This window comes from Scardinius erythrophthalmus, assembly GCF_964197995.2.
Source record: "Scardinius erythrophthalmus genome assembly, chromosome: 14".
In the NCBI taxonomy this organism is placed as follows: Eukaryota; Metazoa; Chordata; class Actinopteri; order Cypriniformes; family Leuciscidae; genus Scardinius; species Scardinius erythrophthalmus.
Window position 1 is genome coordinate 4603428 of NC_138234.1, and position 18147 is coordinate 4621574.

Genomic DNA, 18147 nt, shown 5'->3' on the forward strand with positions numbered 1-18147 from the left:
ATAAACTTACAGTTTGTTCGCTTTTCAGCCATGGTCGAGACGAGAGTGAGAAAAGGCGTTTCACACATTCTCCGCACCAAGGTGCTCAAACTCGCATAGCGTGTCGGGTTTTTACAGCCGCTATTTCCTTGAACCGAAGAAGGATGGTGGTCTCCGACCCATCCTAGATATCAGACATCTGAACAAAGCGCTGATGAGGCGCCCGTTCAGAATGCTGACGACCAAACAAATCTTCGCCCGGGAGATTGTTTTTTATCAGTTGATATGAAAGACACTTATTTCATATCCAAATATCGCCTCATCACAGCCATTTCTGAGATTCGCTTTCGAGGGACAGGCTTGCCAGTACACAGTACTACCGTCCGGCCTATTGTTGGCTCCCTGTACATTCACAAAGTGTATGGATGCAGCACTTTCCCCCCTGAGACAGCGGGGAGTGCGAATGCTGAACTACCTCGACGATTGGCTGGTTAAAGCACAATCAGAGGCATAGCTAATAATGCACAGATCTTGGATCCTCAGCCATCTAGAATGCCTGGGTCTAAAGATCAACTTTTCTAAGAGCACACTATCTCCCATCCAGAATATCTCCTTTCTTGGTATAGTAATAGACTCTACACAATTGAAAGCGCGCCTCTCTTCGGAGCGTGCGCTCTCTATTCGGTGCCTGGCGGCATCTTTCAGAGCGGGCGCCCGTGCCCCCCTCAGAAGATTCCAGAGGATGTTGGGTCTCATGGCAGCGGTGCTCCAGCTCGCATCTTACTGGACATGCGCCCTCTCCGATGCTAGCTAAAGAGCCGTGTCCCAGCTTACTCGTGGCGCTCCGGTCACATACTGATCAGAGCGAATCGCGGCTGCATCAAAGCCCTTACTCCCTGGAAAGCTATCGACTAGTACCAGTCTGGCATGAGTTTAGGTGTGATTTCGAGGAGAAAGGTGATCACGACAGACGCCTCCAACCTAGGTTGGGGAGCCCTCTTCGAGGGCAGGCCAATCTCTGGCCTTTGGTCAAGCCCAGAGAAGCGCCAAAGGTCTCGTCGTCTCAAAGCAGAGATTATTGCGCTGGATAGTTGATGCTATAGCGCTAGCTTATGAGTCTAAGGGTCTTCACTGCCCCTTAGGCATCAGAGCTCATTCCACAAGAGGCATGGCCTCGTCTTGGGCTTGGTCAAGTGGAATACCCATCGAGGATATCTGTGCGGCGGCCGGCTGGGCCTCGCCGTCCACATTTATCAGGTTTTATAACCTAAAAGTCCCTGCTCTGCATTCTAGGGCAGTGGTTCTCAACTCCAGTCCTCGGGACCCACTGCTCTGCACATTTTGTATGTCTCCCTTATTTAACGGGAAAGGGAACGTCTCGTTACTAAAGTAACCTCGGTTCCCTGAGATGATTTGCTGTGCTTGTGCTTTGGTCAGGGAATCGCTTCAATCAATTTAACCTAAGACTGACAGACGATGGGCTCAATTTATAGCCTCTGGCCACGCCCATCCTTAGCTTATGAAGTTATGAAACTTCCCCTCACCCAAAACGATTGGCCAGGGAACAAATTATAGATTTACGAGACCAAAAATCACCTGTTAAATATACACAAGACGAATTATATCTCATGTTTAACCACTACAGAGACGCCAGAGTCAGCGGCAAACCTCAGAACAACTAGACGAGGAAAGGCTGTTCCAGGCGGGGTACGTGAGCGCCGAGCGCCCGGTGATCGCTGGATCTCTCAAATGGATACAATTTTCATAAATCTTTATAAATAAACCACATATTTGAGCTTTAAACAACTACATTCTCGCCTGAAAAACTCTTAAAACTACATTTCATGATACAGAAACAGTAGTATTATATGTCAACTGTATTAAAAAATGGCGCTTCTTATGTTGTCATTCTCCGTGGCGCTGCCTTGTCAGCTGTCAATCAAGCTGTCAAAGTTAACCACGCCCTTATTGTCATACATTTTATATCTAAATACGATCTAAACTAACGAGTTAGAAAAAAATTCACAGCCCTCATGGTTGTCAGGCACTCGGAACCTATCGAAAAATACAAAAAAAGTCCATGGGACCAACCTGTAAAAACATGAATTTATGCTGTGAAAACGGACATTTTAACATGGGGGCTATGGACATTTGCTCCCTTTTGGGACCTCGCCCTAGCGGATTTTCGATGTATTGCAGTTTTTTGCACTTCCGGGTAGGCTTCATTTTTCAGATCATAATGTTGCCGCTTGTTACAGACTAACGATTTGAGGGGAGTGGTTAAGCGTTTCCCAAACCAAGCCGTCAAACCTACATCATCAGAGAAGGAACGCCATTCCAGACCGGAAGTAACTTTTCAGACTTTGATTAAAGATTACGACGGCAAACAAATTTTTTCTGTGTATTAACTTGCACGGATTAATTGTTCACCACAAGACTAGTAATATGCGCTAACAAAGTAAATAGGGTCAATTTTGATTTCAGTTGGACTTTAAAATGGCCCCCATATTTTATATGTTTTATGTGTTATTATATTTTCTATTTATTCTTTGTGCAGCACTTTGGTAATCTTGTTTTTTAAAATGTGCTATATATAAAGTTGATTGGATTGGATTTTTTGCTACTGTATCCTTCTCACCTTTTTTACCCCTGCAGTTGTCATGCCTGATAATTAAGCTCATTATTTTTATACTACAAAAATAATATTTGTATTTTCATAATGACTCTTAATTTTACAATGCGTATAGCTCCAAAAGTTGGACACTCAGAAATGTTTTATTGTCTGTTGATTCTACTTGTGTTAAGAATTGATCAATTCATAATTTTGGGTTACTCTGAAAGCCATTAATTATGATTGCTATTGGTCTTTCCATGTTTTAAATGTAATGATAAATAAAACCTTTAAATAAATCTTTGAACTGTCTAAAAATTTATTTTTCAACCTACACGTGACTGAGATTGAATTATTGTTTTTCATGAACTGTAAGCGTTATTTTAGTGTATGTTATTTTGTATTTAGTTGTTAGCAATATTTGGCGCGTTTATATGGCATCACCGCGCTGACGTCATCAGTCGTTTCCTTCCTCGTTCGGCGCGTTTGTTGTGTCTTATGAGGTGAGTTCTGCAGTTCAGATATTTCGCGTATTTACACATCCATAAAATACACTATACACAGTTTGTTTCAGCAACATTTACAGGGTTATTTCTGAACTGTTTTCATCGGATAAAGCGCTAAATGTGCGTCTTTTCTGGCGTCTGTAGACTGATTTAGTTCAGCACGAAACGAACATCTGAGGAAAATGTTGAACTTCATGAACAATTTTGTCATGTTTCATTTTGAGAGTGATAATGTAGTGTTATTGAATGTATAATCTCAAACTTTTGTAAGTTTTGATCTGTGAGGGAATTTCATGGGGATAGAAACATTAATTGCTATCTTGGTATAATGTAGCAATAAATTAATGGATAACATAATTAGTTATGTAATGTTAATGACAGGAATCAGGAAAAAATAATTCTAAAATGGGTGTTATATTGTTGTAGTTTGTATGTGTCAGATGTGAAAAGTAATACAATCTTTTAAATATAGATGATTTATAATATTTAAGGGTATATTCTGACTCCACATGAGTGGTATTTTTACCACAGATCCCAAAATTACTACAGAATGAGTATAATGCTCACATCAGTTCACAATTAAATGCTGGAATATTCCCATAAGCATACAATATAGTATATACCTCATTTGTATAAATTATTTTATAAAAATGCATTAAAGGTCCCATGACATGAAATTTTCACTTTCTGAGGTTTTTTAACATTAATATGAGTTCCCCTAGCCTGTATATGGTCCCCAAGTTTCTAGAAATTTCAATCGGTGTAAATCGAGCTTTAGCTATCTTTCTCTGCCTTTGAGAAAATGGACGCTCAATCGCGCTGATCTTGAATCTCCTCCTTGTGACGTTATAAGGAGGAATGTTACCTCCCCTGTCTCTGCTTTGCCCGCCCAGAGAATATTTCTCGCACATGAGAAAATGAGCTAGGAAGGAAGTAGGAACGCGCGCGCGCGATTTTAGTTTGTCCACGAGAGATATCATGGCTTTTGAGCGAGCGAAGCATAACAATTGCTCAATAATTGGATGTACAAATGAACACCGAAGGGTCAATACAGAGCTGGGCTTGCTGAACGTCTGAAACTAAAGTCTGGATCACTCTCTTTGGCTCAGCTACACACCTCGGAACAGTAAGTCAACTAATGATATATAAGTGTGTTGCTTTACTGTTTATGTTTGCCTAGACTGTTACACATAGAATGTGGCTGTCACATTAGCTATGCAGTTTATGTGTGTGAATACACACACTGTAACGCGAGTGTTGTACACTTTGTTATTTGGATAACCGTTTTCCTGTTGGTTATACGGCGCACGCGATATCCGCATTGCAAGATCGCAGAGCTTGATGATGTAATTGTAATAAGATAAATTACAGATGTTACAGATCTCTCATGAAAAGGCAACAGTAGGTTAGCGTTAGCTACATGATAATAACTGTAAACCATCCGAATAAAGTACCGTATCCAGACATAATATTTTAAACTAACCATTCGGAAACGTCCTGCTGGAGCCGCTGAGTTGCAACTTCTTCATCCGTTGCTTCTCCATCCGGATCAGATTCTGCGTCAAACTGAAATGCTTGAACGACTGCGTGTCTCCGTGCCATTGCAATATATCCAATGTAAACATGCATGGTCTACCGTTGCCGCAGATGGTCAAGGCCACACCCACCCTCCACCTTGCGCCGCCTTTCTCCTCCTCATTAACATTTAAAGCTACAGACACCGAAACGGCCTGTCTGAAGGAAGCTCATTCTGGGACTGCCTTATAGTGGCTATAATTCTGCACTGAGACTGAATTTTTGAAAAGAGATTTCAGATACAGTACTAGGGACCACTAAGGCCTATATTAAAGCCTACAAAAAATAGCATGTCATGGGACCTTTAAAATTAGGATTTTTATTTTCATTTCAGGCCTGATGGAGGAAAATGAGGAGAGTGAAGAGGAGAAACATCATCATGTCAAAACTGAAGAACAAACTCCCTCACAGACTGAGAGTATTTCTTCACTGAAAAGAAGAGACAAGAAATATTTCATCTGCCATCAGTGTGGGAAGAGTTTCACACAACAAGGAAGCCTTAAGAATCACATGAACATCCACACTGGAGAGAAACTGCATGAATGTGATCAGTGTGGTAAAACATTTTTGTGGGCTTCAGCCCTAAAGAGCCACCTGAGAGTTCATTCACATGAGAAACCACATTCATGTTCTTTGTGTGGAAAGAGTTTAAAATACAAACAGAGTCTCGAGCTTCACATGAGGATTCACACTGGAGAGAAACCGTTCACATGTGATCAGTGTGGGAAGAGTTTTAGACAATCATCAAACCTTCAGGAACACATGAACATCCACACTGGAGAAAAGCTGCATGAATGTGATGAATGTGGGAGAATATTTTCGAGGGCTTCAGGCCTGAAGAGCCACATGTTAGTTCATTCACAGGAGAAACCACATTCATGTTCTTTGTGTGGAAAGAGTTTTTCACATCTGCACAATTTAAGACTTCATCAGAAAACACACACTGGTGAAAAAGATCATAAGTGCTTTGAGTGTGGGAAGTGTTTTATTACAACTGAACGTTTGAAACTGCACTGGAGGACTCACACTGGAGAGAAACCTTACAAGTGTTCACACTGCGACAAGAGATTCCGTCGGTCAGGACATCTGAAAACACACGAGAGGATCCACACTGGAGAGAAACCGTATCACTGCACTGCATGTGGGAAGAGCTTCACTCAGATATCTTCTCTACGCAGTCACAATAAATATAATCACAGCAAGTAGATCATCTTCAGATCCAGCACTTTCAGGTCTAATGCCGCATCCTCACCGAACGTGACACAATAACACCGTCAAGCAATAACATCTCTTCAAAATCTGTCCTAACAAGCGACAGGACAAAGAAACATCTAAATTTGTCACAGTGAATAAAGTTCATTTTCAAGACCAGTGATTTTAACTGAGATTCAGATCAACTCAAAGATGGAGTTCCTCCCCAAAGAACATCTAGACTTTTTATTCTTGAATATCATTTTGCTTCGTGGTATAAATAAATGTCATTATACTTTATTATAAGTTCAGTATTATGTTTTTTTTTTTTTGATGCATATGTAGGCTATCACTTGTAGTTTTTCGTACTTTTATTAAGGAAAATATATATATTTTTTTGCAGGTCCAAACTGTTTTATTAAACTTTTTTTTTTGTATATCCATCTAATTTAATTACATTTTGTATTTGCTCCACCAGTTAACCTTTATTATCCATTTATCTATTGTCTACTTATTCTTGCATCAAGAATAGATAATTTATTCATTTTAGCTACATTTAAAAGTCATTAAAATATATTGTGATTGCGGCTTTACATTTCTCGATAAAGCTTTTAAATGCCTATAACATCTTTCACCCCACATATGACTGAGATTGGATGAGATGGCTGTCTGTCTACATCAGTAACTGTTTTATCCTTGTTTTTGTTTCGATTTTTCATATTATATATTTTATTTCTCGTCTCGCGGCGATGACGTCATCATTCGCGCGCTCCCTGCACTCGAGTCCTCTGAGGTAAACAGTTCACGCTATCAAGTAATTGTTAAATACTCTTTACACAGTTTAAATAACATTTTACACGGTCATTTGTGAACGGCTTCTATCATGTTCATCGCTCTTCGTGTGTCTGCTAACTAAAACAATTGAATAAGATATGTGTGTCTCGCATACACAACGGTAAGATGCTAGCGAACGGTTTAGTTATGAATGTAGTTATTAGGAAATCGAACTATATTTAGATTCATATCGGCGAATTACAATGTTTGATAAAGATCAGGGGTGTCAGTGGTGTCTGCCTTTATATTCCTTTAATTTTACGGTATCATTTGAGAAATGAGTTTATTTTAGAGCACTTTCAGGCGTTTAGCAGATATTCTGACTCAAACAATCTGTTTCTAGCAGCAAATACTTATAATAAAGTGAGATGATCTGCTGATCCTGAATGGCTTGTTGAATGAGTATTGATAGTCTATGGCTCATCGCTATTATCAGAGCAGCTAAAAAGCCTCTTTATTTCATGTCAATAGATCCTGTTTTCTCCTCATTCATTATGCTGATGTCTTCAGATCTGTAAATTGACACATTAAGCTCATTTTATTGTCAACAGATTTGAGCAAACGACACGATCAGCTATTGTGACATCAACAAGATATAGGTAAGTTTCATTTATTTCATTAATCTGTGATAAACCATGTTCCATATAAAAACAAGTTAAGTCAGACTCAGTTGGTGGGTCGTTTGTTTCTTTCACATTTGTTTTTCTGTTTTTTTTTCTTCTTCATTTAAAAAAAATCTTATTTATATTTGCTATCTGTATTCTGTTCTTTGTTGTACTTATTTTTTTCTATAATACTTTGCCAATATGTTAATGAGAGGTAAGATCCTAGGAATAAAGTGTGAATAAAGGATGAAATTCTTAAAAACTAAGAGGTAAACACTTTCCCCTGGTTTCACAGAAATAGCATAAGCCTAGTCCAAGATTAAAATAAATTTTTGAGCTGTTTTAACTGAAAGCAACTTGAACTGACATCTTTAAATATGTCAGTGCCATTGTTTTGTTTCAAGATGCACATCAGTAAAGTTTTTTTTTTTTTCTAAGGAATGTTTTTAAAGGGCCTTTACAAATACCCACACTTGCAGTCTTTGCACTTGACCACTTGCACAATGTAGGTATTTCCCAAGGGGCAACATTCTCATCTGAAAAATGAAGCTTACCCGGAAGTGCGAAAAACTGCAATACATCGAAAATCCGCTAGGGGAAGGTCCCAAAAGGGAGCAAATGTCCATAGCCCCCATGTTAAAATGTCCGTTTTCACAGCATAAATTCATGTTTTTACAGGTCTGTCCCATGGACTTTTATTGTATTTTTCGATAGGTTTCGAGTGCCTGACAACGGCGAGGGTAGTGAATTTTTTTCTAACTCGTTAGTTTAGATAGTATTTAGATATAAAATGTATGACAAATAAGGACGTGGTTAACATTGATTGACAGCTTGATTGACAGCTTAGGCTGCGCCAACTGGAGAATGACAACATAAGAAGCGCCATTTGAAATATAATACTACTGTTTCTGTATCATGAAATGTAGTTTTAAGAGTTTTTCAGGCGAGAATGTAGTTGTTTAAAGCTCAAATCTGTGGTTTATTTAAAGATTCATGAAAATTTTATCCAGTTGTGAGATCCAGCGATGACCAGGCGCTCATGTACCCCGCCTGTAACAGCTTTTCCTCGGCTAGTCGTTCGCCGCTGACCCTGGCGTCTCTGTAGTGGTTAAACATGAGATATAATTTGTCTTGTGTATATCTAACGGGCGATTTTTGGTTTTGTGAATCTATAACTTGTTCCCTGGCCAATCGTTTTGGCTGAGGGGAAGTTTCATAACTTAAGCTATTAACTTTACCGTTGTATGGTTAGACTAGACAGAGCGCTGACTTTGTATGTTTGACTGAATTGTTTGCTTTATTTGTATAGCTTCTTATACCTTTTACTTATACTTTTATAATGGCTTATATTGATAAAACTGAAATTTAACAAAAAGAGACTGGGTTGAGTTTTGTCATTTTAAATTTTAATACAACGAAGATGATCTATAACAGGGGTGCCCAATCCTGCTCCTGGCGATCGACTGTCCTGCACAGTTCATCTCCAACCCTAATCAAACACACCTGAAGCAACCAATTAAGGTCTTCAGAGCACGTCAGGATCACTTGAAAATTAAAGGCAGGTGTGTTTGATTAGGGTTGGAGATGAACTGTGCAGGGCTGCGTTTCCCAAAAGCATCGTAAGCCTAAGTTGATCGTAAAAACGATCGTACGACTGATCTTAATATTACGGTCTGTTTCCCAAAAGCATCGTAGCTTAAGTAGCACTTGAAAATCTTCGTAGATCTACGAGTGCTCTGGAGTAATCGTACATCCCCAAGTGCATCGTAAGAAGACAGATTTATGAGGACACCTGCAGGACAAACGGCAGATTACACCTTTAACTTTATTCAAATGTATGTGATTATAATATAAGGTTTTGATTGTACTTTATTGTACACTTTATTACTCTTTTTTGTTGTTGGTTAAATTAATGTATAAATTAAATAATTAAAAAGGTCAGAAAACAAAACAAAACAAAAATAGAAATAATTTAATCTAATAATTTTAATCAAAATTAAATGAATGAATAAATAAATAAATAAAAGAAATCCTTTAAATCTGTTAAAAATTACATATTTGTTTCGCTCTATCTCCTCTAAAAGGACATTAATTTCATCTTTTTGAAAGGTATCTTTTCGTGTGTTTTTTTTTTTTTCAGCCATTTTGTCAGTGCCTCCGCCTGTAGGTGCTTTATATATACTTGTCTTGATTGCTAATCCACAACAGATGACAATTATTAGGTTAAACGTTCAGAATACGATTCCATATAGGCTAAGGTTATGTTTCAGCACTTCGCGAATGGACAGCGACTCTTAAGTAGCACGTAGAGCGCGTTCATGTTAAGTGCATTTTTGGGAAACGCTCGTGGAATTGCTGCGAGCGTTCGTAACTTTGCACGTAGAAAGCGCTCTTAAGAGCTAAGATACATCGTTATCGGGAAACCCGGCCCAGGACAGTCGATCGCCAGGAGCAGGATTGGGCACCTAATGTTGTTTACTGCAAAATCTGTTGTTTAGTACAAATGCACATATTGCCTGGACCATATTAAAATGTTTAATATTTGTATATTATATTTAAAACGAAAAGAGGCAGGGTTGTGTTTTATATTTCGTTTTGTTATAAATAGGCAAACGTTATGTGCAGTGAATATAATCAATACGCGTTGCCTGAACCACATTTGTGTGGCTATAATGTTTAAGATTTCTTTAAATGAAAACGAAAAGAGTTAGTGTGGTGTTTTATAACATATTTCGTTGCCTAAAATATACACAAAGATGACCGGAGTAGCACAGTGATGCGCGCTGTGTCAGAAGGTGGGCGGGGTTAGGATTTCCCAAGATGGCGCCGCTCATACCCCCCATAAACGGCTTCAAACCCGTTCTTCAGAAAGTCAATGGGTGACGTCACAGACGCTTTGTCCATATTTTTTAGTCTATGGTATTTCCTCTATTTGGCCCAAGTGTTCAAGTAGGTGTGAAGACTGTGTGTAGCCTAGAACTTTTGATTACCAACAATTAGTTTTTCTACCAAATTACATGTAATATTTAATTAATTTAACTTACAGTGGAATGTTTTCCTCGTCATCTTCTGATTCCTCGTCATCACCGAACGCATGATGGGATACGCTTAGCCTAAAATACCGCTCTGATGCGGTATTCAAGATAGTTTGCATTTAGTGTGTGTTCAGGGCACTGCGCTTTTTGTCACAATATAGTGCAATACAAAAATGAAACCATATGTATCGTGGATAGTGACAATCTGTTCTGAGTGTAGTTCACCCAAAATTACTGTCTGAGAAAAATTCAAGTTTACAAAGTTTTAGTGTCAGTACTACATTTAACTACTATAATAATGCAATGGGGGAATATTTTTCAGTCCTGATAATGCCATATGTCTGGTTACCAATAAAATTGCAAGCATATTCATCTAAAACAATTCTGTATTTTCAGCTTCAGAATCATGAATATTTTTTTGTTCTGGTATTTAGCATTTTCACACTCAGCAGTAATTTTTTTGTTAACCTTTTACCATGTGTCTTGGAGTATCACAATAATATCATATGTGAGTTCAGTATCATGATATATTGAATCATTACACCCCTTGCCCAAAAGCTTCTTTAATGCCCTAATTGAACAGAGGCCTATTCCTGGCTTAATCTAAGCCCTGTCTGTGAAAATTAATTTACTTAAAAAGTAACTTTACTAGATGGATAGGTGAACATATAAATGTAAAATCTGTGAATTAGTAGGAAGAAAAACTCAGTAAGTGATTTATTGTTCTGCTCCTCCTCCAGGTAAGCCCCTCCTCCTTCAGTGAAACTCCTCCCACTGCAATCCACTAGTAAATGCTGGAATATTCCCATCAGCTACAAGTGAAGTCGAGCATCAAACCATCAGGAAGAGCTGAAATCTGCAAAGACTGAGTTTATTGAAGGACAGTGAGAACATGAGAGATCCAGAACACTGCAGAATGAAACACACTGAAGAACAAAGAGGTTGGTGTTTATTCCTGATTCTTCATTAAAGCCACAGTATGTCAGTTTCGCCACTAGAAGTCGCTTATTCGAAACAAAGGCTTAGCTTGATGATGTTGTGAATGAGCGTGGAATCATTGGAGGTGTCGTCTTCACTTCCACAGCCGATGTAAAACAATCCGACGGGACACACGCAGAATTCATGTTAATGAGTATTAAAGTTTATTAACATTACGGACCGAGAGCCGATGCAGCTGGAGCGATTGCTAATCAGAGACACCTGCGCGACACACTGGGCCTCACGTTCCATTTACAACAGCGGAGCTTTTATTATTAGATTAGGCTAATTGTTCCTTTCGTTCATGCATGTGTTGGGTAACAGCGCTGTTATACATGGTTAAAACAATCATACTAAATACATTTGAGTATGTTGAAACTTATGTTATGTCGTTACTCTGTGCATTCACTCGGTAGCTGCTATGAGACATTTTCTTCTAAAGAAATTGCTTTTTAAGGACTACAACAAACGGCTAGTATGGATTACACGACATTCCTCCCTAAAATTTACATAACCCCGCCCCCAGAACACGAATTATAGGTTATCAAGAATAATATGCTAATCAATGACTAGAAGATAACTACACATAAGCTACATAAACTCACCAACTAACCATTCAGAAATTTTGTCTACATGTTGTCACTTATTCTTGAGTCTCTCCATCATTGTCTGACTCCGGTTTGAACATAAAAGGCTAAAAGTTTTTGAAATTTTCAGTGCGTGTCTGTGTGAGTGCAAGCTGTTGAAGCTCCGCCCCCTGTGCCGGGAGCAGCAGCTCATTTGCATTTAAAGGGACAGACACAAAAACGGTGTGTTTTTGCTCACCCTCAAAAAGTTAAAACTTTAACATGCTATATAAAAATATCTGTGGGGTATTTAGCGCTAAAACTTCACATACACACTCTGGGGACATCAGAGACTTATTTTACATCTTGTGAAAAGGGCATTATACCACCCCTTTAAAACATATTGTTTGATGGAGAAAATGCTGTATTAGTGTTACAACAAATAAAGCTCTTTCCGGTTAATGCAATGTCATTTTACAATAGGGGCTTTCGCACTGGAGGAACCTTTTCATAGTTCCTAGAACTATTGGTGTGTTCGCACAATTTTAGTTCTAGGAACTCCTTTTGGAGGAACTAATTTACTCCTACTTCAGAGTCGGTCTAAACCATCACTATAGGAACTATCCGTGACATTAACCATGTTATTATACCATTAACCAGCGGAGAGTATTTGTAATTTGTGATTAAATTGAATGAAGTTGAAAGCGTACACCCTATTTTATAAAAAGTAACAAAAGTAACATACTGCGATTACTGAACTTTTAGTAAAGTTTTATTCTCCAATCAACTGAAAAAATAATAGATTATAAGATCAATTTTGGTAATTAATCTTCAGATTGTTCAAATGCTGATATTCAGACCAACAGCAAGACTGCATGAGTGTCATAGCACTTGTAACAATACTTCAATAAACAAGAAGTTAACTTTTGTTAAAAATGTTGCTAGTTACTATTTACTTTATCTGTTATTAATAATGTATAGTCTAGGTACAGTGAGTTAACAGAGAAACATGATTATGTATTTCTGCTCCGCAACACATCAACCACACGGCATACGCTACTGTCTTCTTTCTATGCATAAGAGTTCTATCTAATAACGTATTAGACAGGACCGTTAGAAAGATCGTAAACTAATGAACATGGAGAATCCGAGCACTGTGTGGCTCTGGCGTTCTCAGCGCCGTCAAAATAAAAGCAACAAGTGCGGCTTACTTCAGAGTTCCTACTGGCGCTGCGAATGCAGGAAAATGTTCCCTAGGACAGCCATTAGTTCTCAGGGAAACCATCCTAGTGGCTAGTCCCGAGAACTACCCCGGTGCAAAATTCCCTATTGGTGTTGTCTCGAAGTCATGGTAAAAACATGATACTCGCTGTAATTCAAGAAAACAAGGGATTCAAACAATGACTAACCGTTTTGAGCTATTTTTATTTAGTTATTTAATCGGGGACAGTTCACAATAATAGTACATAATGATATGTAAAATGTCAATGTCACTTTTATTTGTATAGCACCATTCAAACAACACATGTTGACCAATGTGCCATCTCAATAAAACAATACAACAATATTAAAACAAACTGATTAAAAAAAGAAATATATATAAATCGTAATAATCATTATCATCAAATAGATGAATAGGCCATTTCAAACAAGTATGTCTTAAGTTGTACTTTAAAAACATGTACAGAATCAGCGTCCCTAACATGTGATGGTAAGCTATTCCAAAGTTTTGGAGCAACTACCCCAAAGGCACGATCCCCTTTCTGGCTTAACTTGGTCCTCTGAACTTTTAACAAGTTTTGAGTTGATGATCTCAAGGTTCTACCTGTCTTGTACCCTATTAACAAATCTGATAAATAAGTCGGTGCAAGGCCGTGAAGAGATTTATACACTAATAGAAGGAGTTTAAAATCAATTCTATATTGTACAGGGAGCCAATGTAAACGGACCAAGGACGGAGTGATGTGTTCACGTTTTTTAGTGTTAGTTAATAATCTCGCTGCAGCCGTTGAATAGATGCTTGACTAATACCCTTATATAAAGAATTGCAATAGTCAAGTCTTGAGGATATAAGAGCTTGGATTGCAATTTCAAGGCTCTTATGTGTCAAAGATGATTTCATTTTAGCCAAATTTCTCAAGTAAAAAAAAAAAAAAAAATATATATATATATATGCGTCAGATTTAGCCAACACTGGCTTATTTTCATCCGTTGTCCCTTTTGCAGGTTGATGTTAAGGACATACACAACACAAGAATAATAAAAAAGCAAAAAACTACCATACCAGAATATCTATAACTGTTCACAATTTTGATTCAACATTAACCATATTTTCAGCTTTTTTGAGAAACCACAATGGCCTGTTATTTGTTTTAATTCTTTGTGTGGAGCTATATAACAATGATTAATTTTATGCCAATGAAGTTATCCAAACAGTTGCTCACACGTCTAATCAAACACATAATAATATTAAAGTGTCTTTAGTGTTTCCATGGTTTTTGTGAAATCGAGGGTAATATGGATATGACATCACTGACATGCTAAAATATTTTTGTTTATTTATGTTTTTGGGATAATTTCATCTAAAAATCATGCATATTGTGCCTTTAATGAGGCTGAACAACATTATAGTTATAAAGCAGTTCATCAGATTTAGTATTTGGAGTAGGAAATAAAAAAAAACGTAAGAAACGGATTAATTGATAAATATTATTGGGGAATAAATATCATGTTTACATTTTACTTGTTTTTTTACTCAAACTTTAAACACACCAACATTAAACAATATTGAGAATGGCAGATTTAGCATAAACCAATTATAAATTTCTCTTATAACTTTGCTTACGGGGTTGATGAATGCACTCAACATTACAATGGATTGAGATTATTTTCCCATCATACTCTAGAAAGAGATAAAATGATGTCACTTCCTGGGTGTCGCAATTGTAAGTAATGCTTTGTTTTTAAAAAAGGCATGGAACTGTGTTGTAACCGTGTTGAGTGAAAAATGTTGGGTAGCTAATTAATTGTTCATTAAACATTGGCTCATAATTAGAACATTTGCATTAAAATAAATTAAATATCCATCTGAGACAGAACTGTAGCACTATTATATTTGTTTTTTAATGTTAATAATTGTGGAGTTGATGAAATATTTAATAGATCTCACTACAGAAACATGGGGTTTGTGCCTATTAGGTTTTAAAAGTAATAACTGGAAGATGAATGCATGGAAAGAGATTTATAAAAATACATCAATTATCATGATTTATTACATGGCTTGGCTGAATTCCAATGTAGAATGCGGTCTGTTATTTCTTTATAACAGACCGCTGCGGAGTATAACAGACCGCTGCGGAGTATAACAGACCGTTGCCATGAAAAACAGCGCGTTGCTATGGACGCGGAACGGACTATTTTCTTTGGCGGAAGCAATACAATCGTTTTTAAATCAATAAACTCCTTTTTAAATCAATAATTCGCGTCAAATTATTTATTTATTTTGTAGGTAGCCATGTAATAAGCGGGATAATGTATAGAGAGGCGGTCGTTATAGCGAATAACAAGCCCTTCAGGCTGTCAAGACCCCTCCGCTTCGCGTCGGGGTCTCGTTCAGCCTGTCGGGCTTGTTATTCGCTATAACAACCGCCTCTCTATACATTATCCCTTACTTAATGTAGATATTGTCTGCTTTCACTTTTTAAGGATTTATTAAAATGTAACTTTCTTCCTTTAATCTCAGACGTGATGCTGGAGAATGAGGAGAGTGAAGAGGAGGAGAAACATCATGTCAAAATTAATGATAACATTCACTCGCAGAATGAAAGTATTTCTTTACAAAGAGACAAGAAATGTTACACGTGCCGTCAGTGCGGAAAGAGTTTCACATGGAAACCGAGTCTCGAGATTCACATGAGGATCCACACTGGAGAGAAACCGTTCTCATGTGATCAGTGTGGAATGAGTTTTACTCAACAAGGGACACTTAAGGAACACATGAGGATCCACACTGGAGAGAAACCACATCAATGTGATCAGTGTGGCAAAACGTTTTTGAGGGCTTCAGGCCTGAAGATCCACCTGACAGTTCATTCACAGGAGAAACCACATTCATGTTCTTTGTGTGGAAAGAGTTTTTCACTTCTGCACTGTTTAAAACTACATCAGAAAACACATACTGGTGAAAAAACATATGTGTGCTTTGAGTGTGGGAAGAGTTTTGTTAGAGCTGGACATTTGAAACTGCACCAGATGATCCACACTGGAGAGAAACCTTACAAGTGTTCACACTGCGACAAGAGATTCAATCAGTCAGGAACCTTGAAATCACACGAGAGGATCCACACTGGAGAGAAACCGTATCACTGCACTGCATGTGGGAAGAGCTTCAGCCAATCATCTGCTCTACACAGTCACACAAGAAACAATCACAGTAAGTAGATCATCTTCAGATCCAGCACTTTCAAGTGTGAAGCTTCATCCTCACCAACCATGACACAGTAACACCTGTGAGCAAAAATATCTCTTCAGAATCAGGGTATGTTTACACAACTACAATGTACTAAAACTGAAACATTTTTCTGTGTTTTTGCACATACGGACAAAAATGTTGTCAAAATGATTCACGCGGATCCTCAAAAATGACTAAAACGCTGTATTCTGCTGCCAGTCTAGTAGTTTGCGATGTCACTTTGTAAAGAAACACTACGTATCTATAGACTGAACATGTAATGCGCATGACGCTACATATTGTTTTTCACAGATTCATGGTTTTATAGTTTACATGGCGGTGATGTTATTATTTTAAAAACTTGCAAAAAAGTTTGTTTCATGCCCCCAAAACACTGTTGTCATGTAAATGAACAGCTAAAACGCATTAAAAGTGTTTAGTTGAAATGGTGTCGGATAAAGGCGTCTGCTAAATGACTAAATGTAAATGAAAGTAGAAGGTTTTTACAGGTTCAAACTGTTCTTGCTCAAGAAGCTGAAGAAGAGGCTGATTTTTTTTTTTTTAACTTGTTGTTCATCGATTGTAAACCAACTAGTTATTCTTCCTGTTAGTGTATTCAGAAAACACAGATGTAAGAAATACTGTCATGTCGGTTTGAAACTGGCCTTCTTCACCTTTATTCTCTTGAGATGCTATGCTATCGTGTTAGTCAATAGAAATCTGTGTCGTTTGTATGCACTTTTACTTTTTGTATTTGCTTCACCAAGTATTAAACCTTTGTTGTCAATCTAAATCTAAAATCCATGTATTACAATTTCTTTTGGGGCTTTTTAAAATGTCTCTATAAAGCTTTTAAATGCCTAATAAAATATTTCACCCCACACATGACTGAGATCGCTGTCTGTCTACATCAGTGTTGGGAGTAACGCGTTACAAAAGTAATGTATTACAGTAACTTATTACTTTTTGTTGTAACGCAGAATTACACAGAATTACTAAAAATAAATTTGCTATACGTAAAAGTTAAAGATTTTTTGTGTCACGCATGCATGCATGTCTATATCCCTCATATTAAATATAAAACACATGTGTAGACTGGTATTTTTTCTAATGTCTGGACTCCTTTATATAAACAGACCTTTCAATATATTGGTATTAAATGCATTTTCTGAGAATTTATATTTCAAGTTTTTACTGCAAAAGTCACGTCCATAACGCTGGAATTGCCCAATTTGAAATAATTTATTCTCAACTAGTTGTGTGGTGTAGGTACGTATTTTATAATGTTAATTTCAAATAATACTAATAGTAATTTAAAGATGTGGTAGCTTTGGATCTGGACGCGTGGGGTGTGTTGTGATTCTGCCTTCTCACACCGCGCACCGTGACACAGGTTCGTGGATCTGAGTGTCGCGGTTTCATATTGCATATCTTTACAGCCCTAGTCATTTTAGAATGTTAAGTTCTACTTCTGTAGTTATTTTGGTTAAAGTAACTCAAAAGTAATACAGGAGTAATGTAACGCATTTTCAATTCTGAGACAGTAATATTGTAAGTAGGACTGCACGTTTTCAAGTTTTTCATTAACCGTTAACCGAGGCCCTTAGCGGTTAATACTCGGTTAACCATAGTGCGCGCTGCAACCCCGAGATAGGCGTAATTTGCGGGTGGGACATGTCCCCACCACTATTTTCTAAGGTCGATATTGTCCCCACCACTTTAGAAACATCTCGCGGCACGAATACCAATAAATAAACAAAACATCTCCAGTTAACTAGCAGAGCATTCATTTCAAAGTGCTCGTTGCCGCTGCGATC

At 37.7% G+C, this 18147-nt stretch overlaps 1 long non-coding RNA gene across 2 annotated transcripts; it reads left to right on the forward strand.

Moving 5' to 3' along the window:
* Positions 1-6610: 6610 nt before the first annotated feature.
* On the forward strand, positions 6611-17219 carry LOC308701883. Of its 2 annotated transcripts, none has more exons than XR_014031526.1 (4): positions 6611-6655; positions 7248-7295; positions 11077-11277; positions 15623-17219. It is a non-coding gene; the product is annotated as an uncharacterized lncRNA (long non-coding RNA). The 2 variants fall into 2 exon arrangements; XR_014031527.1 differs by having other exon boundaries at positions 6644-6817; positions 15623-17214.
* The last annotated feature ends 928 nt before the right edge of the window (positions 17220-18147 follow it).